Source organism: Actinia tenebrosa, unplaced genomic scaffold (assembly GCF_029948245.1).
Source record: "Actinia tenebrosa isolate PJP-AT-01 unplaced genomic scaffold, QUT_ActTen_1.0 PGA_scaffold8__29_contigs__length_14323225, whole genome shotgun sequence".
NCBI classification, from domain to species: Eukaryota; Metazoa; Cnidaria; class Anthozoa; order Actiniaria; family Actiniidae; genus Actinia; species Actinia tenebrosa.
Genome location: NW_028292585.1, coordinates 10,943,739 through 10,967,418, shown reverse-complemented (window position 1 = coordinate 10,967,418; position 23,680 = coordinate 10,943,739). Strand labels below are relative to the sequence as shown.

At 36.5% G+C, this 23,680-nt stretch overlaps 1 protein-coding gene and 1 pseudogene across 1 annotated transcript in view; both read right to left on the bottom strand.

Annotated features, from left to right (window-relative positions):
* LOC116305596 (polycystin-1-like protein 2) overlaps positions 1-16,503 on the bottom strand; it is a 106,925-nt gene extending 90,422 nt beyond the window's left edge. Inside the window, exon 1 of the mRNA XM_089024410.1 lies at positions 16,427-16,503. The gene's annotated coding sequence lies outside the window, so the exon portion shown is untranslated. The remainder of the gene's footprint in view (positions 1-16,426) is intronic.
* A 3,278-nt stretch (positions 16,504-19,781) lies between these two features.
* LOC116305612 (uncharacterized) lies at positions 19,782-21,241 on the bottom strand (annotated as a pseudogene).
* Between the last annotated feature and the right edge of the window lie 2,439 nt (positions 21,242-23,680).

Sequence of the window (23,680 nt, the reverse complement as noted above, 5' to 3'; positions counted from 1 at the left end):
ATTAATTCACTTTCACACACACACACACACACGCACACACACACACACACACACACACACACACACACACACACACACACACACACACACACACACACACACACACACATATGTGTATATTTATAATTACCATATACCAACTTGTGTACTTTCTAAGAACGCGCGCGCTCATTGGTTAATTGGAGGTAGATATTCACCTCTGAATCCCAGAATATTCAGTCGGCAACAAAATGGCATCTGCCGGCAATCGTTTCGCTACAATTTCCGATGAGGAAATTGAAAAAATGAAAGTAAATGCCATTCCTATCAATACTAAAAAGGCAACGAAGTATGGCCTAAACGTTTTGCTAAAAGTTTTGCTAAAAGTTAATTTTGCGTGATGAATTTGTCACGCAAACAAAAAGTTTCTGTTTGTTTGTTTTGAATTATTGTATATAAAAATAAGTTACTCTGTCTACAAGTTGGTGTATGCTAAAACCGCTCGCGTCTCGGTAAATATTCCCCGATATTCACTTCGCCTTCGGCGAATAATTGCTAAATATACACACTTGATTGCAGAAAGGTTGTAGTATACATTTATACAGATACCTAATGAGATGCAAGATATCAAATAAGATGCAGAACCTAAACTATGCTTAAATGCGATTGCTTAAACACGACATTTTGTAGAAAATCCTTTTTTTAATTTGACTTTGTGCAAAGCTTATTGTCTATGATACAATAGAAGATAAGTAAGACTGTAATAATTGTCTTTTATTATCTAACGATCTTGAAATAAGTCTCTAAATCGTCTCTAACAGTAAGATTTTACAATAGCTGCCTAAAAGTCTGAGGAGAGGCCTTTCATATGGTACTGCAGGGGCCACAGGGAGCCCAAATGACTAAAGAACACTTATTACAACATCTCCCCCCTCAACACTGTTCAATGAGTCTTTGGGGCTTCTCTACAGGTCGTCCTGATCGTTTTTCCATTGGCAACTGATGAACTAGTGATTTTGGTTCTTTTGATATCCCTTCTAGATGGGTGGCGGTAACACTGAGTGCGTTTTCTCGTCTTGTGTCTTCGTGGGAGGGTCTTTAGGTCGAGGACGCAAGGTTGTTTTGAACTCAGGGATCATTTGTTGATCATTTGGAACTGCAATAATTTGCCTTCTATTCCTCCTGTGAGTGTGTTCTTGCTCTTCTCGTACCACATAGGATCTCGGCAAAATTCTGCTTTACGCCATTCCTTCGCCTGGTTTGGACGAATCCATAATTTATCCGTAATTTGTCCCTAGCTTGCAGAGGTGGCAGGTCGCGACTGCGTTTGTCATAGTTATCCTTTGAAACATCCTGGCGCTGCTTAAGGGCTTTCTTAACATGGCCAGGTTCCGCAGCTCGTGTTACTTAGAGACGCCTGTGATTTTGTAGTGTTGTGCGAATTCGTTGACTCATCAGGAGCTGAGCAGGTGAGACCCCTATATCGTCAAAAGGGGTGTTTCTGTACTTGAGGAGTCTTTCAAACCGGTCCTTTCTATCTGCTTCAGCTTTCTTCAAAATTCTTTTCGCAGTCTGCACCGCTCGCTCTGCTGCTTCATTTGACTGTGGATACTCTGGTGAACTAGTCGTGTGTCGGAATCCCCATTCCTTTGCAAACCGTTTGAATTCATGAGTACTGTTAAACAGGTTTCTGGTGTTGCTGTATCGTGAGCCATTGTCACTGACTACCTCTGCTGGGATTCTGAAACATGAAAAGATTTTCTTTAAGTTGCAGTAATCTGAAGTAACGATTCTATTTCAAAATACTTTGAATAAAAGTTAGTGACTAGCAGATACGAGAAGCCACCATACTATCAGTTCCAACTACTTGCCAGGGCAATCCAGGAATGTCGTGTTGATGCAATGACTCTCTCCGTTGCTGGTTGCGGAATGTATTGCAGATAGCACATGAGTTAACTTTATCTTTGATGTGGGCTGTCACTGACGGCCAGAAGCCATGGTCTCTAGCAAAACTGAGGCTTTTTCTCACCCCCAGGAGTGCCCATGGATGTGTTCCGGTACTTCACCTCTCAGTGTTCTTGGAACAACCATTCGGTCTGACTTAAACAGCAGTCCGTCTTCTATACTCAACTCCTCCTTGTAGCCCCTGTATTCCCTGGCTAGTTAATCCACCTGCTCTTTCTCTGTCGGCCATCCAGTTAGAACATATTCCATCACAACTCTTGTGGTCTCATCCTGGCTTGATATATACTTGAACCTCTGTACTGTGCTGTTTTCCAATCCAGTATCCTCAAAAAGTTGCACACCAATGACATCTTCATGTTCACTGATTGGCTGTGTGTCAAGTAAAGGGGCTCTACTCAGGCAGTCGGATAGCGCTTGTTGCTTTCCAGGGACATAGCGCACGTCGAGGTCGTACTTGGTCAGCTTCAACAGCGTCATTTGTAGTCTTGGAGTTGTTTCATTCAGTGCTTTCTTGAAAGTAGTGAAAGCCTCTAGTGGCTTATGATCTGTTTCCACGATAACTCGCCGTCCATAAACGTATGTGTGAAATTTCTAGGCTCCCCATAGTGTTGCTAAGAGCTCTCGCTCTATGTTGGCATATCTCCTCTTGCAAGGAAATAAAGTCTTTGAACTAAACGCAACTGGTTTGCCATCTTGCATGATCACAGCACCAAGTCCTGTGATACTTGCGTCTACATTTAACACTGTTTCCATTTGATTGTCAAAGTATGCAAGTGCAGGTGCGCTAGTGATGACAGATTTAAGTTGGTCGAATGCCTCTTGTTGTGGTATCTGCCAGACAAATGCTACATCTTTTTGAGTCAGTTGGGAGATTGGTCCTTGGAGATCAGCCTTGTGCTCATTAAACTTGTCTAGGTAATTGATTGTTCCTATGAACCGCAGAACGCCTACTTTATCTGTTGGGTGTGGCATGTCGACAATAGCTCTAATCTTCTCGGGATCAGGTTTCAATCCATCTGATGAGAATACACACCAACATACCTAGCATCTGGAACTCGAAGTTTCGCTTTCCGAGGATTGAAATTTAATCCTATTTCATTGCTCCTTTCCAGAACAGCTTTCAACTTCTCATCCATATCTCTGTTGTCCTTACCGTGAATCAGGAAGTCATCTACTATAATTTCCACTGGGACTTCACTGAAGAGTCTGTCCATCTCCCTCTGATAAATTTCTGGAGCTGAATTTATCCCAAAAGGGAGTCTTGTAAATCTGTATCTTTCCAAGGAGTGTTAAAAGTCGTGCGTTTAGAGCTCTCACCGTCAACTGGAAGTTGCCAATATCCACTCTGCATCAAAGGTCGTGAAGCTTGTTGCAGCAGGCAGTCGGTTGGCTACTTCTTCTACCGTCACCAATGGGTAGTGGGGTCGTTTAAGGGCCTTGTTCAGGTCCCTTGGGTCAATGCAAATTCTTACGCTGTTCTTTTGTCCATCACCAGCATTGATGACACCCAGGGTGTGTGTTCCTCTTCTTTCACGATGATGCCATCCTCTTCCATTTCTTGTTTTATAAGTGCAACTGGGATTTTTCTTGGGGGATGTATCACTGGAGGTACTGCATTTGGGAGGGCACCAGGTTTGTTGCTAAAGCATTCTATGTAGTCACACAGCACTGAATCGGCCACAAACTTTAACTCCTATCTATCATGGCTCTTTTGTGAATCAATCCCTAAGTCGGAAAGCAGCCAAGAGAGATGAGACCGTGCATGGTGCGAAAGAATTTGATGTTATGATCATTAGCAAACGACAGAATTCCCAGAGCATGAAATCGTTGGGAAACGATCAATGTTTTCTGTATTTCTCGTTCGCTTTAGATCGCTTTAAATGAGTTCAATAGTCTTGCAATTTTGTGTAATACTAGTTTAAGTTCTAATTGTATCCTGACGTAGTTTTGAGACAAATTATCGACGAAGTTTAGAATGATGGAAGATCTTGTAAGATTGCCTGGGACACTGCGATGAAAAATGTGCATGATATGTTTACCCCGGCTTATGCTTTATACGTTTTCATAAAATCGCATAAGCCGATTACTTTCAAAATGTTCCTTTTAAGACTAGATACAGAGTAAAACTAAATGAGCAATGACTTTTGTGAATATATAGCTCTGAAAAATAAATCTCGGCCGTATCAAATCCATTGTTTGGTTTTGAAGTAAATTATGCACTATATTTAAAGAATCTCAAATATCTCATAATTAGCTAGATAGATTTTTTCAAAAATCCCTACAAATGGAGGCATCCTCACATCGGTGCGAGTTTCGAATTTGGCCTATAGAAATATAGATAAGTTATAGTGCTTGGGAACGAGGTTATTCCGGGCGAGAGACCTTTGGAAATAAATTCGGAAAAATTAATTTCCGACCTCGCTGGGAATTGAACCCACGACCTTCGGAGTTGTACTAGCGATGCTCTACCAGCTGAGCTAGAGGTCAGACTGAGAGCAGTACGGGGTGAAATTGATGTTTGGTCGCGGTAATTATAATGCAAAGATGAGAATATGTGGACCGCGTAGCACTTATGAAATACAAGATATAGAAATATAGATAAGTTATAGTGCTTGGGACTCGACTCTAACAGTAAGATTTTACAATGGCTGCCTAAAAGTCTAAGGGGGGACCAAACATATACTGCAGGGGCCACAGGGAGCCCAAATGACTAAATAACACTTATTACAACAAAGACCAAATAGGTTACTTTTTTAAGTTCTGCATCTCATTTGATATCTTGCATCTCATACATATACACACACATTTGTTACATAGTTGGGATAGTACACGCGCGCAGATTGAAAACTTTGATTATTAGTGAACGGTGCCCTGTGCTGACGCCATCCGCGCGCGCGCGAAGTGTGCTAGATCCTGCGACCGTCTTTCTTTTTGTGTAAATAAATTCAATACCAAATAAAATTAATAACTACATAATAAAACGAATAAAACAGATTTTTCCGTGCCCCGTTCATTAATAAAGCACTGTAAGCGCCGTAAGCACTCACAAGAAGCGTCAGAAGCACTCGCCTATGGCTCGTGCTTCTCCTTACACCTCTTTCATGCTTGAGCCACTTCCTGTGTGCTTTATTTCTGAACGGAGCACGGAAAAAGCTGTTCTATTTGTTAAATACTTTTTGCTAATACATAAATGCTTTATGTACTCCATGTACAAGTCACACCCAAAAAAGCTTAAACCATTATATAAACGTAATTTTATCCTGTCTGTAGTTTTATCCTGTCTTAAGTGTAGCAACTACTTATAGCAGTGTTAGGGGCCGCTTGCATGATACCGGAACGATTTTCATTCCGGAAAGAGTTCATCCCGGTTGCCATATATTTCTTTGTATTTATTTACATGATACCAGAGCAAAATGTCATTCCAGAACGAGTCATTCCGGAATGAGTCATCCCGATTTTCATTCCGGAACGATTTTCATACCGGTATCATGTAAACGTGGAACGAACACTCATTCCGGAGAGAAACCGCTCTCTGGGGAGAATGAAACGAATAACGCACGCATGTCAGACATTTCAATGCGATCGTAGCTTGAACTCGTTATGTGGATTTTTCTCATGTAAACGCGGTATGAAATTTCATTTTCGTTCCGGAACGAACTCATTCCTGTATCATGTAAACGGGCCCTTAAGCTCACTCGTTAACTGTGTGTAAGTTAATGTAAGTGTATGTAAGTGTGTGTAGGTGTGTGTAAGTGTGTGTAATTGCGTGTACGTTTGGATAAGGGTGTGTAAGTGTGTGTAGGTGTGCGTAGGTGTGTGTAAGTGTGTGTAAGTGTGTGTAAGTGTGTGTAAGTGTGTGTACGTTTGGATAAGGGTGTGTAAGTGTGTGTAAGTGTGTGTAAGTGTGTGTAAGTGTGTGTAAGAGTGTGTAAGTACTTGTAAAAGACTGTGTAAGTCTGTGGAAGTGTGTGGAAGTGTGTGGAAGTGTGTGGAAGTATATGTAAGTGTGTGTAAATATGCGTAAGTGTGTGTCAATGTGTGTGTATTTGTGTGTAAGTGTAAGTGCGTGTAAGTGCGTGTAAGTGCGTGTAAGTGCGTGTAAGTGCGTGGAAGTGCGTGGAAGTGCGTGGAAGTGCGCGGAAGTGCGCGGAAGTGCGCGGAAGTGCGCGGAAGTGCGCGGAAGTGCGTGGAAGTGCGTGGAAGTGCGTGGAAGTGCGTGGAAGTGCGTGGAAGTGCGTGGAAGTGCGTGGAAGTGCGTGGAAGTGCGTGGAAGTGCGTGGAAGTGCGTGGAAGTGCGTGGAAGTGCGTGGAAGTGTGTGGAAGTGTGTGGAAGTGTGTGGAAGTGTGTGGAAGTGTGTGGAAGTGTGTGGAAGTGTGTGGAAGTGTGTGGAAGTGTGTGGAAGTGTGTGGAAGTGTGTGGAAGTGTGTGTAAGGTGTGGAAGTGTGTGTACTTCCTAAGAACGCGCGCGCTCATTGGTTAATTGGAGGTAAATATTGTACGATATTCACCTCTGAATTTCGGAATATTGAGTCGCCAACAAAATGGCATTTGCCGGCAATCGTTTCTCTACAATTTCCGATGAGGAAATTGAAAAAATGAAAGTAAATGCGATTCCTATCAATACTAAAGAGGCAACGAAGTATGGCCTAAACGTTTTGCTAAAAGTTTTGCGTAAATTTGTCATGCAAACTAAAAGTTTCTGTTTGTTTGTTTTTATTATATATATATATATACACGATTGCAGAAACGTTGTAGTATACATTTATACATATATCTAATTTATTTCGTATATTCAATGATTTATGGAAAACAGAAAAATCGCTTTATTCATTGTTTGTTTCATTCAATGACTGTCAAAAAAATTTTCTTCTCTTTTAGATCGTACAGATTATAAATCAGTAGATTTTAAGCGTTGAAAATGGCTATTTTGCATTATGCATCTCATTAGATATTTGTATGAATGTATAAATGTATACTACGACGTTTCTGCAATCGAGCGTATATATATATATATATATAGTAAAGATTGGATTAAAGACGAGACATGTTCACTGTAACTCCGAGTTTCGTGTTTACGCACTCATCAGACAGACTTTAATGAAACATATTCCTATTACTGTGATATTTATATACAAGAGGTGTAATGATTATTTACAAAAGAAGTATTGTTCGGAAAGGAGTTAATTATCTAGGCCTGGATTTCTATTGTTCATCAGATAGAACTTGTCTCCTTGTCGGCATTTGGAGATCAATTCGGATCGCTTGTTTAAAAGAGTGTCGCTGTTTGCTTTGATGATAAGTAGCTTTTCTGTTAAGCACAGGTCACACCTCTTAGAAATGTTGCTGTAAGGTCTGGCTGAAGTGATGATTGTCCATTCTATGTTGTAGTCTTTGTTGTTATCTTTAAGGTCCCAGATGTATTTAGAAAGTTCGGTGCTGTTAGCGTATTTTCTATTTCGCAGAGATAGTTTGTGCTGAGTGTATCGTTGTTTGAATGTTCCTTCTGTCAGGCCAATGTAGTTTTTTCCCGTAGTGTCCTCGTTTGTTGTGACATGAGCGTTGTAGATGATGCTGGAGGAGAGGCAGTTGTTGTTTAGAGGGCATTGATCTTTTTTACGGCAACTGCCGACATGAAAACAAGTTCTATCTGATGAACAATAGAAATCCAGGCCTAGCTAATTAACTCCTTTCCGAACAATACTTCTTTTGTAAATAATCATTACACTTCTTGTATATAAATTTCACAGTAATAGGAATATGTTTCATTAAAGTCTGTCTGATGAGTGCGTAAGCACGAAACTCGGAGTTACAGTGAACATGTCTCGTCTTTAATGCAATCTTTACTATATATCTATTGCTCTGCATCCCTACGCATCGAGCACTGTTTCAACAGTATAGACCACATTACATACTTTGTTATATATATATATATATATATATCTATATATACACACACACACTCCATTGCAGAAACGTTGTAGTATACATTTATACATATATCTAATTTTTTCAGTATATTAATGGTGTGCAAAAAAGAAAAAAATCGCTTTATTTATTGCTGTTTCGCTCAATGACAGTAAAAATATTTTTTTCTTGTCTATTAGATTGTACAGATTATAAATATATATATAAGGAATCGAGTGTATATATTTATATACAGTGCTCAATACATTCATAGAAGTAGAGCAGAATATTTGTTTGAAAAGAAAAAGTCAAGACAACATTTTTTCCGACAAGCCTGTTTCGTGAATTGCTTCACTCTTCAGGGGATCTAATGAAGAATATTCGTTACTATCATTTATATAGAAGATTTATACATAATTAATTAGTGTATAGAGTTTAGCTGTTGCGTAGCAACGCTTCGTTTCTGTGGCTGCATGAAGATACGAAACGAACTTGCAATAGTCAACCCCATCAGATACCTAATAGAGGCTTTTCAACAACGTCTTGCTCATTAATAAAATTTGTAGAATAAAAATGGTTGGTCGTAAATAAACAAGTAAGCGATTGTTTCATGTTGGTTTAGATTTAACTTCATTAAATTTATATGTATATATATATATATATATACTCGATTGCAGAAACGTTGTAGTATACATTTATACGTTTATACGAATATCTAATGAGATGCATAATGCAAAATAACCATTTTTAACGCTTAAAACCAACTGATTTATAATCTGTAAGATCTAATAGACAAGAAAAAAATATTTAGTGACAGTCATTGAATGAAAGAAACAATAAATAAAGATATTTTTCTGTTTTGCATATCATTAGATATACTGAATAAATTAGATATATGTATAAATGTATACTACAACGTTTCTGCAATCGAGTGTGTGTATATATATATATATATATATAGATATTAGTTGAGTTTGAGGCTGGCATTCTTTATTGGTACTTTTTACAGTAAATTCAAAATGCGAAATATTCGAGAAAATTTTGTGTCACAAAAAACATCCAGCACTTTCTTCTTTATCTTGTTAAAAATAGTATTTATTTATGCTTTAATTAAGTAAATCATCATGCTGGCTTAATCGATCATAACCAAAATGATTCTTTCTCAGTTTATTAACATTTTGTCTCGAAATTTTTGCTACTATTTCGGAGCAGAGGATTGGAATCTTGGTATTCTTTTCCTCACTAAATCTTTACACTTAAGTACATATATTATATTAATAACTTGTACTAAAACAAAAAATAAAAATAAAAACAAAAAACAGAATACCCATCAGCCACCAACCATGCAGGGCTGTTTTAAATTAATCATATCATTAATAAATTCAGTTTTGGAATAAAAATAGCTCCAAAAGATATCCTGGCAAGAAACTTGACTTCTTCTTGCACTCTTCGAATAAAATGTTTGGATACGAACAGTGGGATGTTATACAAAGCGTATACCGCAAGCATGTTTCTGTGTAAACTTTTTCTTCCGTCTAGTCAGACTTTTAATTAATTTAGTCATTCTATACAAATAAATGTATACAATTCTCAAAAATCTAGCACAGTGATTAAGTAAACATTCGTTTATCTAAATGAGAGAGGCCAGAAATACTAAGAAACCTAACTGATCATTAATAGTAACACAAGGAAATGCTCTTGGAAATATAATAAGAGTCAAACTTTGTTGTATTTGCAATGCAGATAACAACAGCATGTACCTACCCTTATGAAAAGACCGGCGAAGGCGACCGGACTCTTAATTAAAACCTAAAAAAATATATTTATCTTAGACACTTAAACTCATTATAGCATCAATTGACCAATCAAAAGAGCTGACACTCGATGATGAAAGGCTTAGAGGAGATTTAATAAACATCCATCACTTTGAGGATTTCGATATTTCTAGATAAGGATAAGTACATGATAGTGAACCCTAACTTGCCTTATTGGTCTTAACATTACTAATAAACCAATACTGAAGTTTCGTCTTTCAAGGAAAAACAACTTTCTGTCTACTGATCACTAAAGGTAAGTGTAAACGTAAGTCACAAGTGAGGTACAAAACGTCCCTTGGCCAGCTGTGGATATTTTTTTTCTTATTTTCCCTGTAATGAAATGATAAAAAAAAAATTCCAAAATCCGGCTAAAGGCACGCGCGTAACTCAGAGTATGGCACCATAAAATCGTAAGCAATTTTCCCAGTTTGCTCTTGCATCTTTGCCGAAATACTCCTCGTGATGGCAATTATACCACGCCTCGTCATCTCTACACCAGCTTATTAGCTTATTGCAATTCTTTAAAAGCAAAAAAACGTTGATCCCTTTTTTCGTATTTTTTTGTATAGCGCTTCTTTTCTAAGTAATTGTTGCTCTTACATCGTCTGCCATTTTGTGACCAAGTGCTCTCCAATTCCACCCCCGCCCTCTGCAAAAAATTATTAGAGTTTTCGTCACTTCCCATTAATGGTTTTTGGCTACGATTGTTGTAATGTTTTACAAACTGTTTTAAAATCCTATATAACATGCTTTTTCTTGTCAAACACAACATTCAGTTGTGAGCAAGTTGAAGGGTTAAGATCCTATCGTCAGATTGGGATCGACCACAAGACTGTTCAATTTTGAAGAATAAAGCCAAATAACTTTGATATTTTTTCCATAAATAGCATTTATTCTTAAGGAAATATTTTACAAACGGATTGACTTCAAAAAGTGTTTAATGTGTAGACTGCAACTAGAAAGCAGGTGGTGGGCTTATGCCAATTGCAAGGCCCCTGGATATCAATCAAAATATGTATACCAATCAGTTGCATGGAAAATCGACTCTAAACACAGAGGCCTAATATGTTTTACCATTATAAGTGGAATGGATATATTGGTAATAATGATAAAGATGATTCTAGAACACGAGCCATTATAATCTTTTATACTAGGAAAAAACAATTGGTCTCATTATCGATATATCTTTTATAGAACCCTTGGTAATATGAGACGGCTTTGGATTTATTAAATACATTTTAAGTCTTTTCCTGACTCAGGCCCTTTGGATGTTCCTTACTAAATATAATATTATCAAATGCAGGAAACTTGAATATGAAGCTTTTGGTAAAATTCGTCTTGGGACTTGTTTCCATAGTAACACGCCTTGTATTTAGATTTCTGTTGAGAGGTTTCTTGACAACTAGGATTATTAAACCTCAAGTTGGAACGGAAGTGAGTAGGAAGATAATCTTGCAGAAAGATTTTCTTTTCATTTGTACAAGATCCTTTATATTCAAGGAATGACTGGAAAAGTCTCATATAAAAGATAAATAATTAAGTTACATATGGATCTCATGTCAGACACTTCTGGACCGGATCGATTTGGTATGTGCTTAGATGATATCCCTCAGATTATGGAATATATGTTTATGAAAACCAAAAAGAAAGCCTGAGGGTTCAACACAAGGGAAATGAAAAGAAACCAAAATACATCAACAATTTCAGTTATCATGGACTGATTTCAGAAGCAAGAAACATTAAGTAATTGAGGTAAATATTTAATGTAAATTTGAAAATAACTATCAAAATTTACTAGGCTTTAAATGTTATATAGCTAAATTTGGAAATATTTGTTGTCAGATTTTCTAAAATTAATATTTAATCATTAAGAATCACTTTCCATGTTTATGTATATTTTATCGCGATTTATAAACACGCGGAATGTTAGGGGAGAACTAGTAAAAGTCAAAAATGAAGAGTGATTTTCGACCCTTTAGTTTTTCAGAATACACCCTCAGTGTTAAGTTTATATGGTTATGATTAGTAAAACAAATGATTCATAGTATAACAGCTCGTAAGGAATACTTATTTAATGAGAAATTAAAGGAAAGCAAGGTTAATCGTTCGCATGTTTAAAACGATGACAAAGAATATATCAGTATATATATATATATACCGCTGTCCGAGAAAAATTGAGAATTATTGAATATATCTATGATATATAAAACAAATAGTAGTGTACCAAAGACAGATCTTTGTGGAGCTTATTAACATAAACAAATTTCTTACAGGTTTTATTTTAATGCTAATATATGATATTTAAAAAGTTCAACTATTTTTTTAATTATTTTAGTGTTACTTTCAAATACTACTACTACTAACTACCAATATGCCAAAGTTATGAAAATGCGAATATTTTGCTGATAAATTTAGCATTGAATCGCTTGGATTATAAACTATATTAACTTAGCATTAACTTTTGATCACTGCTCGATCGGAAATCGTTTAAACAGTGAACTTGACCCATAGCGGAGTATTTAAATTCATATCAATCCATCTTAACTTAAGCTTGTTGAGAGAAGGTACCAGGAAGCACGCAAAAATTTCAGTGACAGCTGTCACCGAATGATGTAAGTTCATAACTAAATACCGAACTTTAAAATTATAAAATAACATTAAAAGGCGACCGATGACATTTATCGTTTATTCCCAGCGAGGTCGGAAATTATTTTTTCCGAATTTAATTCCAAGGGTCTTTCGCCCGGAATAACCTCGTTCCCAAGCACTATCACTTATCTATATTTCTATATGTTGTTTATCATCTCTGTGAACTTTTTAAAACTAAATGTCAGAAAAAATCTGCTTATATTCTCTGATGGCTAACGTTAATGCTTCAATTGTTTAGGCCCTGTGTAGGATCGAGGACAGGAATCTTATTTAGCTTTTTGGTTATGTTACTTTGTTATATTTCGAAAAAAAATATTGATTTTTGATAATTTTAATTATAAAATAATAATCAACAAAATAATCTTAAAAGACTTGAAAGAAAAAAAAGGAAAAAATATTGACTTGACATTGCAACTAGGCACTGGAGGCAGAATACGTACACAGTATGTGGTCGATTATCAATATCAATACTTGATCTCTTGATCTATTATCTCGTTTATTTTATCAGTTATAATCCAACACAATCTGATCGATGCGTAAGATTATTGTCGGCTTGTTTTTGTGGTTGTTTTTAATACTCTGTGAGTTCCTGAAATTTTAGGGTCTCCCATGTACGGCCACAGCCGGTTTTGATTGCTTACATCGTATGATGATCCTACGGCTAGCGAATATATGGTGGGTGTTTTTATTAACCTTTCTTATGCAGCCACAAGGCTAATTCTAAGCATGTTTTTGCTTTTGTAAACGCAGACACACAGGTTTAAACATATTCACAGTTTTCGTTCGTTGTCGATCGTGTTCTTCCTCATCAAGTACTGACAGGCTAGTAAAGCTTTGGAGACTTGAGGTAATATGAATGGTTACTTTTTGGGGTAAAATGTTAATATCTTATTTTTAAAACTGCATTTTTTTTAAAGTGATATATATTTAATGCTGATTCAGAATTAAAAACTAGGTGTCCCGATCTTGTTTTCGAGATAATCATCATTTATTGGATGTCGATGCCTATACTTGCAAAAATTGGAACACCAGAACTGAGAAAGTAATCAGAAAAAAAACAAAACAATTTTTATGACTGATAATAGTTCTCTGCAGACTATTTGCATAAATACTGGCCATTAAATTTGTCTACAATACCACAGGGATCAATGTTTTTGATAAAATGACAATATATATATTAATTTGTCATATTTTGTCCTTTCATTGCTTTAAAAGTCCCGCAAAAGCGAACAGAAATCCAGTAGAAAAATTTATTGTTTCAAGCCTTACGAAAAACAACTTTTTTTTTCTTTAAAAAAAAGTCGTGGGCTCAAATGGAACGCTCGGTAGCTTCTAGACGCAGTTAATCTAATAAACTAAACTGATCAAACAACCCGAGTAGGACACGAGTGTGACTGAGATGGCTCCGGCGGCAGTAAGAGAGAGAGAGAAGTTTGGCGTTCTAAACTAAATAAGAACTCAGGAAACAATCATATCAGATGCCTAATTAACATTCATAAAATCTTACAGATTCTAGAATAACGATATTCAAAAACCGCGTGCAACTCTAATGTCTTGGTGTCTGCACACATAAACCTTCAAAAATAAGCAAAAGTCAGCAACAACTATAATTAAAGAAAAATCCTGACTGCAGCTTTCACATTTTAATGTAAGCATTTAACAGTCCACGTATTGACGTCGAATGCCAAGTCTGAGTCGAAATATTTTTGAAAATATTTTAGAATCGCACGATGAAAAGCAGGCTAGGGAGCGGGCGTTACATTTCGCATTTAACCTTTTGTTTATTCTCAGTTACCCATCAAAAAGCCAAATAAAAGTGAAAACTACTTTAATAGAAGCAAAGGAAGACAACTACTGAATACAATAGAATTCTCAAAATATAGATCACAATTAAGTCCATTTAAAAACGGAACACATGAAAATAAAGAAATACCTGGTTTGCTTGGGGTTTTTTCCCCCCAATTATTAATTATAAAACTTGTGTAAATATGTCTAAATATTTTTGCTATTCAACAATATTTCATGCGATTCCCTCCTTAGCAATTTTATTTTATTTTATGAAGCCCGATCGATGGATATTAGCTTAAGACATTGCTTTGCCTTCTTATGAAATCCTGTTCATACGGGACATAAAGCCTTGCCTCTATACTCATCCCACATGTTTGCCATCCCACAAACATTGAAACTCCAGATCCTGTGCTATTTACGATTTCTCTTGATAAAAAAATCGTGTTTGTGCGAATTGCGAAAATAAGTAACGTCCGTAGGAGGTAACGTAAGACGACCAATAAAGATTTAATTATCGATCTACTAACACCTTTGTGAGCGAGTGAGCGAGTGAGCGAGGCTTACAAACGAGTTAAAAAGAAAAGTAATGGATGACAACGAGCAAACAATGATGCGAATATCTGAAAATCCATGGCAACAATAGATAAGCTGTATTTTTATTACATTAGATATTTCATATATTTGTATATTTGACATGTTAAAATTTCTGCATCGCTAAACATAAGACAGGTGCATAACACGCGGAGGTTTTACTAACCTAACGCAGCTGAAATAAACGAAACTTGAACTAACGCAAGCAATTAATCAAACTCTAACACTTTAAATGCAAAGTTAAGTGCATATAGTACGCTAACAAGTACGAGACAAACGCCACTAAGGTTGAGAAAGTTGTAGATTATATGCACAGTGTCTGGTTGTAGTTACAGCAAAATTGATACAGTAAAGGTAAGCAATTGTAAATGACTTAATGAATCCATAACTAAACAAATAAAAGAAAGAAATAAATAAAGAAAGAAGGAAAGAAAGAAGGAAAGAAAGAAGGAAAGAAAGAAGGAAAGAAAGAAAGAAAGAGAGAAAGAAAGAAAGAAAGAGAGAGAGAGAGAAAGAAAGAAAGGAAGAAAGGAAGAAAGAAAGAAAGAAGGAAAGAAAGAAAGAAAGCAAGAATGAAAGAATGAAAGAATGAAAGAATGAATGAAGAAAAAAGAAAGCAAACAAGCAAGAAAGCAAGAATGAATCAATGAATCGATGGATGAAAGATTAAGCATACTAACAATAACAGAAAAGGCACCAAAAGAAGAAGGAAAAAATGGAAAAGGGAAATGGAAAAATATGGGCTTTATCTCTCACGAATAATCACTGATTTATTTCCATTCCGCGATGGTTTTCAAGCGTTGCTTGCAGATCGGTTCGAAAAGAGCCTAATAACGAATGAGAGTCGTCCTTTTTATATATCTCTTCTCTCTTCATTCTATCTTCAACGTTTACCGTTAAACAAAAATTGGCCTCCCTATCAAAATAATTTTCAATTTAACTCAACGGAGCGGACATACCAAGCGCTTTGTTCGAAGTTTATTGTTTTCCTCTTATTTTGATTTAGTATCATGTTGTGTTGGTCTGAAATCATTCGCTGTTGAATGTCGCCGATGTAGATTAACAAAGCCAGATACAGTAACTCAACGGTTTCTTTATCGATCTTATCTAAATCGAAAACAAGGATTCTAACCAGTCCTTTATATTAAACTGCAAAAAAATAAGCGACGAAAGTTTAGATCTAACAAAAAGAATTTTATTTTTATGTAGTTTTGCAAGAAAATTTCCAAACTTTTAATAATATAAACTTTTGTTTAACAGTAACAATGAGCTAGAATATTATTGCTCGAACATTAATCAGTCATATTTCCTGTCTAGAAATTCTTGAAATATAATAATTTGTTGGCAAGAATTTGTAAAAGATGCCGTAAGCGCTATTCTTGTTCTCCGTGACTCGAAGAAAACTTCAATGCTTGTCCTAAGTATTTGGAGAGCTCACTCATGATCACAAAGATTGACAATTATGCTTAATGCAGTGTATTAAGACCCGTATAGCTTCGATAAAAATGGAAATAAAGTAAGATGTCATAAATCTTCCTTGAGAATTTAAAAAACCGATCCGTTTTTTCTTTTTTTTCATATAGTTCTACAGATCGATTTGATAAGAACCTCTTTAACAAAACCTATGGATATGTGTTATAGCCTACAAACTGGGTAACAGTTGAAATCTATATGTTTAACCAGAAAAAAATTTTCCTAGCATATGACAATGAAGTAAGTGAACTATCCTTACCTGAACATCAATAGTTGCTTTCGTAAACCCATTAATCGTGCCATCTTCTCATTACGAGAGTTTTCCGGTTACCATATTCATTGCAGACTTGAAAAGTGTCAAACACAATCACCAAAATTGAAATCTTAGGACGTACATTTTTAATGTATTTTTATTAAACAATCCGATAGAATTGACTAGAAAACACATGCCCCAGTACAACATATGTTTAATTTATGGAGCAAAAACGCATGAACTCGAATTCGCTTTCCGAACCTAATTTTTATAAATTTTGCCCCAAGGTATCTCAAAAATTTAATGTTAATAACTGTCTTGAGATAACGGTCTTACTATGCTCTCTCTACCCCCACCTCCTACTCGCTTCCCCAAAAAAGGGGAAAATGGGAGGGAGGGGAGGAAGGAAGGAGAGGAGAAGGAAAAAAACAAAGGGGAGGGAAGAGAAGGGAAGAGAAGGAAATAATTATTTTTTGATATTCGAAGGGCTGTGTAGCAATTTAGCGAAATAGCTTTATAAGTCCATAGAAAACGAAAATCTAAGCAAATATCTAAAATAGAATCTATTTAATAACGTTTTGAATTAGATATCCGTGGAGTTAAGGTTACTGGAGACCTATCTCTTCGCGACAATTTAAACGAAACCTCACAAAACTATATATCATTTTAAATTCATATAACAAAGATTTAGAAAATAATATTATTCGAAATTTAATTTTAAACAATGCCGGAGCCTTTTAAGGCGTGCACACAAAGCGTGCACATTCAGTAGGGTGAATTAATGGATATACAATTTTTAATGGCGGTTATTGTTTTACCGCATAAATACGAAATACTCAAAATGTCAAAAATTGCTCACACCCTTTTGTCCATTATCTTTTGCTTATTCACATGCATAGTGAGGTTCCTTTGGCTATACCATGGGCTGTAGGAGAATCATCAGAAATCTGTTAACATTTTGTCAGCTACGATTTCAAGCTCACGCCTCCTCATGTGAGCCCATACAAATTATGTCTCAAAAACACGGTTTTTGGATCTTTTCTCAAAATAATGACTATCTAGGCAAAAAAACAGAAGTGGATTCAGTTAATCCAACTATTCACGGACTGTATTATATGGTTTAGATTAAATTATATTGAAAAATAAACCACCGTCCTTTTTGAGTTGAATGTACGCTATTGGACGTATTTTACAAGAGAAAATGCATGACATAAGCGGGGTCAAGCTAGAAAATCGTCTCTCCTTGACATAAAACAGAACCTGTCAAAAAAAAAAAAAAAAAAAAAAAACTGAAGTGGATTTGAAACCCCCGGGCTTTTCTGAACCTTTTTTGGTATATAATTCATAGGAATTTGTTAAAATTAAGAACCGTATTTTTGCTGATTTTATAAGCTCATGCTATCTGTTGGCCTATACATTCGCCTCTTATGGTTTCTTAGGTTTTGTAGCCTCGAAAACACGCTAACTACTAGTTAGCGAAAGAACAGAAGATTTATGGGTCATCTAGGATGTTTTGTCATGCAGTTTAATTGTGCTATATAACTTTACTTTTAAGAACAACCTTTTGCTTTGGAAAGAGAGGAAAAAGACCGAAAAGAGCAAATATTCCAAATGTATGGGTAATTTTTTCCAATGTTTGGTTTGTGACGGGGAAAATGATTGTTAGTAGACCAAATAAATCACTAATTACTCACTTGGATCTTTCTTTCCATATTTTATTGATTGTTAGATGTATAAACTTGAATTCAATAGTCTTTTTACCTCCTTTTCCTTCGATAAAACTCGCCATCTTTGTTATTGCTGAGCCTGCAATATTTCATTAGGAAAGACCGCAGATACGTCATTGACACAGGGAGCCCATTTTCTGTTGTATTCTGCTTTACTAAACTTTAAAGAGGGTAAGCCCAAAGTACAATTTCATCGTGCTAACCTTGATGCCAGATGATGAAGCGACATCTCCATATAACGAAACTACCCTGTCCCCTTCATCTATATAAGGAAACTACCCTGTCCCCTTCATCTAAATAAGGAAAGCATTGTTCTTTTGTTTTCAAAATTATTCGAAAGGCTCCTTTGTGTTCTCCTGAACATACTGAATCAAATTGAAAGCATTGTTTGCTTGTTCTACGGATTTATTTCGAGGGATTTTTCTTATTAATTAACCGTAAATGTACTAATCTCACTAGTATGAAGAACATGAATGAATTGAATCTCCCTTCATGAGCAATTTCTTTAAGATAAAATGCAGCCGTTGAGTCGCCCCACGTAAGGCAATCCGGAATCCGGAATCCACGAAATTATAATGGAATCCGGAATCCACCCTTTTGAAATCCGGAATCCGCTACTTTGAAATTCAAAGTCTACACTCAAATGCTATCGCCTCGACCTAGACTGAACCGATGTAGCCCCTCCCGCACTGTGTAATATCTCCACCAAGAATATCTGTCATCAGATGCAAATTAACGATATGGAATCCAGAATCCGCAATACAAACGTTTTGGAATCCGGAATCCAGACCCTTGGAATCCGGAATCCAGAGTCTCTGAATCCGGAATCCAGCGCTTGGAATCCGGAATCCACCATAAGTCTGGATTCCCTTACGTGGGGCGAGTTGAGCGTCTAGGTTTTAGTATTTATAAACTCGTATCGCCGTTCAAACAATATTTTGACTTAAAATGGTTAGAGTTTATACTATGAAACCTCTTATTTTGGATGCTTCTTACAGCCATGAAGAGTTCATTAGGGTCCAATGCTTTACTTGTACTAAGTAAAATGCATATAGCAGTATTTGTATTTCCGATTTAAAGCCGATTTAAAGCTGAGCTGAGCCGTCTATATTCTTTAAACATTTAACAAATAATGTAAATTATCAGTTAGACGACATAAAAGCGCGCGCCCATGGCGATATAGACGCACGAGAGAAAATATAAAGAACGATTAACAAGCGAAAGAGTGGCACAAGGCAAAGACGAGTGACCGTCTCTAGCTTGTTAAGAGTTCTTTATATTTTCTCAAGTGCGTCTTTATCGCCATGGGCGCGCGCTTTTATGTCGTCTAACTGATTTATAATATGACCAAAAATCTACCGTGCCACCTATGGGTAAATAGTTCATAGGCATTTCAGCCAATCAGAGCGCGCGTTATATATCATAGACATGCATTTAGGCTCTACACTCGAAGAGACAGAACAAGACACGGCAGTTTTTTAAAAAAACTAGAAGAGTTTATTTTATTTTCAAAAAGGAAAATATAATCCATGTACAAGGAAAAAGTACATCTGATCAAGTGGGTTTTTACTCTGCCTCGAATTAGAAACGTTCTAAAATATGAATAATATGAGTGAACTTCAAAGAACACGTGTTTACAACTGGGTTTTGTTAGCATGGCCAATGAAAATTTGCAAGTTCTGAATGGTGAATGAGTTAAAAAAGCCATGTTGACCAAGAGAAGACAAAGACTGAACACCCACTAGACTGATTCTAGGTGAACTTGTTATCAGTGTACTTTGGACTGCTTCTTCTTTCGGCTTTTCCATAGCTTTTGAAAGGACAGCACTGCAGTTGTAAAGCTGAGAAGTCGAAGGACGTGAGTTGTAATGGACCAAACTCTGTTCGCTACGATGGCCAGATATGGCCATAATGTGGCGATTTGGTACTCCATTGTTAGACCACACTGTTATTGATGTAGCCCTAACTGAGTGGTTGGTGTAGGTTTTAGAGAGGCCTGCCGCTTTGCTGATATCTTTTATCATATTTCCAAGTTTGTTTTGGCCGATGGGTCGAGCTTCAAACCAGATATCGTCATTTGCAGACCAGTTTCGGCGAGGATATTGAAAAAACGAGCAGCAGTTGGGGATAACTTTGGACAAGTAGAACTTCAGGGCTTTAAAACCGTCGTGTTGATGGTCTGTTTCGTACATTCTCGCATCGTTTTCAAAACTTTCATGGTCTTTGACACCTCCAGGATGATTCTTGGATACTTCGTCATGAGACAAAGTGAAAAAGTTGCGTCCACTGGGATCTTTCTCAGACTTAAAACTCGTTACTGATAGTTCTCTCTGTCCCTCACGTCCTCTTCTACAAAAGTAAAGGACTACGTGAAACCATACATTCTACAGGAGTGACAAAGGAGTAGCTAAGCTGATCACTGGACTTGCCTTGAGTTTCACCAAATCTTCCTCTTCGATAGGTGGCTTGTGAGTGGTGCTTTGTTTCTTTTTCTTTTTTAGACAGACAATCTGTGCATCAAGAATTTGGTTAGATTTTTGAAAACGTGGATCTTAGGAGATTTTCAGGCCTCTGTTTAGTGGTGGCTGATTGAGATAACGTTCAAGCCCATGCCTGAAATCTAACAGCGTTGATTTGCTGTAGTCTTCGCCTGTTTTGGTTCTCGCTTCGGCGTAAAACCTTTGCAAATTCAAGTCAAGATGGCCGATGGTCATTTTTTCGAGGGGCGTTTGGATTTTCTTTTCTCTGCACCCTGCTAAAAGGTAAAAAAAATAGCAAACATGAATGAATTCGCTAACATATAAGCTTAACTCTTATATAAACTTTTATATAAACATTATAAGAAACTAAGCCAATTTAAGTTAACAATTTGTAGTTTTGAAAAAAAAAACTAGAAAATATCCTATTGACATTTGTAAGAGCTAACACTTTGTAGGCTTTGTTTTCAATGAGAATAAAATATTAAATAAAATGAACCCACAAAACAATTTTACTTACTCTTAAACGTAGAAATCGCCCAGTTTGTTGCCTTTTTTGTTTTTGCTGACAATCGATTCTCAATCAAGGAGTTGAGATCTTTCTCCGATAATTCAGCGAAGCGTCCCTTCTTCTGGTCTGTCTGGACTTGCTGAGGGTTCTCATATGGTACTTTTTCTAATTTTAAAGTGAAGTCTTGCATTTCATAATCAAAAATGTCTTGCAAACCTGGAAATATTTCGTCCATTTTTGTAAGAAAAAATTACAAGAGAAAGGTAATGACGTGAGCGTGCTTTTTAGCCAATCAGAGCGCGCGTTAGATTTCAGTTATATTATAAATAATATTGGGATCGAGAACGTTTTAATTGACGACAACGACAAGAACAGTTGACTGTTGTTTTCAAAGGAGTTTGCAAAACGAATTTTGGACTCGTAAAACTGAAACGAGGCCGTATGATGACGAAACAACTGGCATCAAGCTCAAAGCAATTCAAAGTGATCACGTGGTACATAATCCATACATCTCATTGTTTGAATGGGTGGCAACGCCTACTTTGGCCCTACCCTCTTAATTTTTAGTAAAAAGAAAATACAATAGAAACTGGGCTCCCTTTTCTTATGACTTATTTGCGTTTTTTCATTAAAAAATATAGCGGGCTCCGACAAAGATGGCGGTTAGAATCAAAGAAAACTATTAAAGGAGGTCAAACGACCATTTAATTCATGTTTAAACATCGAAGACTAACGTAACAATCAATAAAACACGGATAAAACAGATCCAAGTGAAATATTTGTGATTTATTCGGTCTACTAACAAGCATTTTCCCCGTCACAAACCAAATATTCTCCCACAGCCCATGGCTATACGCGCTAACGCCATCTCCATAAATTCAGCTCTACGTGCCCGATTCGTGTTTAAGGCTCGGCATTGTTGCAAGCTAGAAAACTTTGAAATAATATTATATTCGAAATTTTTATCATATGACCTTTAAAACGATATAGGGGGTTATATATTAGGGGGTTTTATTGAACGCGTTGCGTAGAGAGGGAGTTTACGAGAAACATGCGCCTGAAGGTCTCCAGTAACTCTAAAGTGTATATCAAGGGGAAAAAAATCAAAATCGATTGTATGTGGATGGTGTAATAGTAGGTAGGTTGCAGTATTTTTGTATGTAAAATTTTATTTTCAGAGATATAAACATGATATATCAATATGCAAATGAGATGACGTAAATTCAAGAAAAAATTGTTATACAAAAATGATGTTGTGGAAAGTACTGTTGTCTTGGGCGCTAAACAAAAAAACAAAACGATTACAAATACAAGTAACAAAAAATACGAGGAAAAAGGAAAAAGTTGTTTACCGTACGGATTGGGAAAAACTTCGCTAACTAGTAGTAAGCGTTATTAGTAGTAAAGATTATTTCACCAATGTTTCAGCTCAAATGAGAGACTTCTAATTTTGGAGCGATTTTCGTCCAAGTTTCCCTGCTAGCAGAGCCTATTTTCCTTTTGTTTTGGTGGAGAGAAAGAAGGGAGAGAAAGAGAAGAGAGACTCTGCTAGTAGGGAACGTCCAAGTAGCAATTTAAACACTTGTGGCAACATAGTGACATTGACTTACAGTTGGCACATGCTAAATTGATCGGACTGTAGACCGGAATCCTTTAACAGAAGCCAGCAAAGGTCGTTTGGGTAAGGTCCCGAACACTCCTGGGTACTATTGCAACATATCCATTTTGTAGGGGAGAAATCAGACCGAAAAAGCAAACAAAGCTATTCTATGACAAGTTTTTCACAGGTAACCCGGTAATGTAGTTTTCAGCATGCTACAAGGTTTTGAGGTGTGAATGACAGACCAATCGGTTCATGTCTTAGTCGAAATAAAAGATTTCTGAAACAATTCGTGTATTTCCCTTTATACTTTATTCTTGCAATTGTCCCCTAATAAGGTTAAGTTTTCGAGTTGAAACTTACACACAACAGTTATTAAGGTCATAGACGTGGCGTAAACTATCAAAACTTAACCTGAAATATTAAACAGAACACTGTCTAGAGCATCCTTTAGCAAGTAACAAAGGAGATATTTTGATTTTTTTCCTCAAATGCTAAAGTTCGGCATTCTAATCAACCATATGGAAATTATTTTCAACAGAGACTACGGAAAATATAGTCAGCGGTCTTTATGCGTGAAGTAGTCTAAGCCATAAAAACGTTCTGAACATGTAATAGATACGTCCAATATCAAAGCGGATTTTTGCATTTAGTATTTGAGATGTTAGCGCAAGCGCTGCTATTTGGATAAATGAGAAAGAAACGGCTAAAATTACCTGAGCCTTCGACGGGTAGCAACGAAATCGAGGAGCTCTGGGTAGGAAAATGGGATCTATTATAGATATTGGCTTGAGATCGGGATTGGCGTTATGGGTTGTGTATAGCAAGAAAAGAGATTCCTTTGAAAAACGGTTCAATGGCTTCTCCATTAATTGCTTTGAAAATATAATCAAATAACAGAATTGGTATAATGTCGCGGAAACTTTGGCATAACATGTTTTTTGA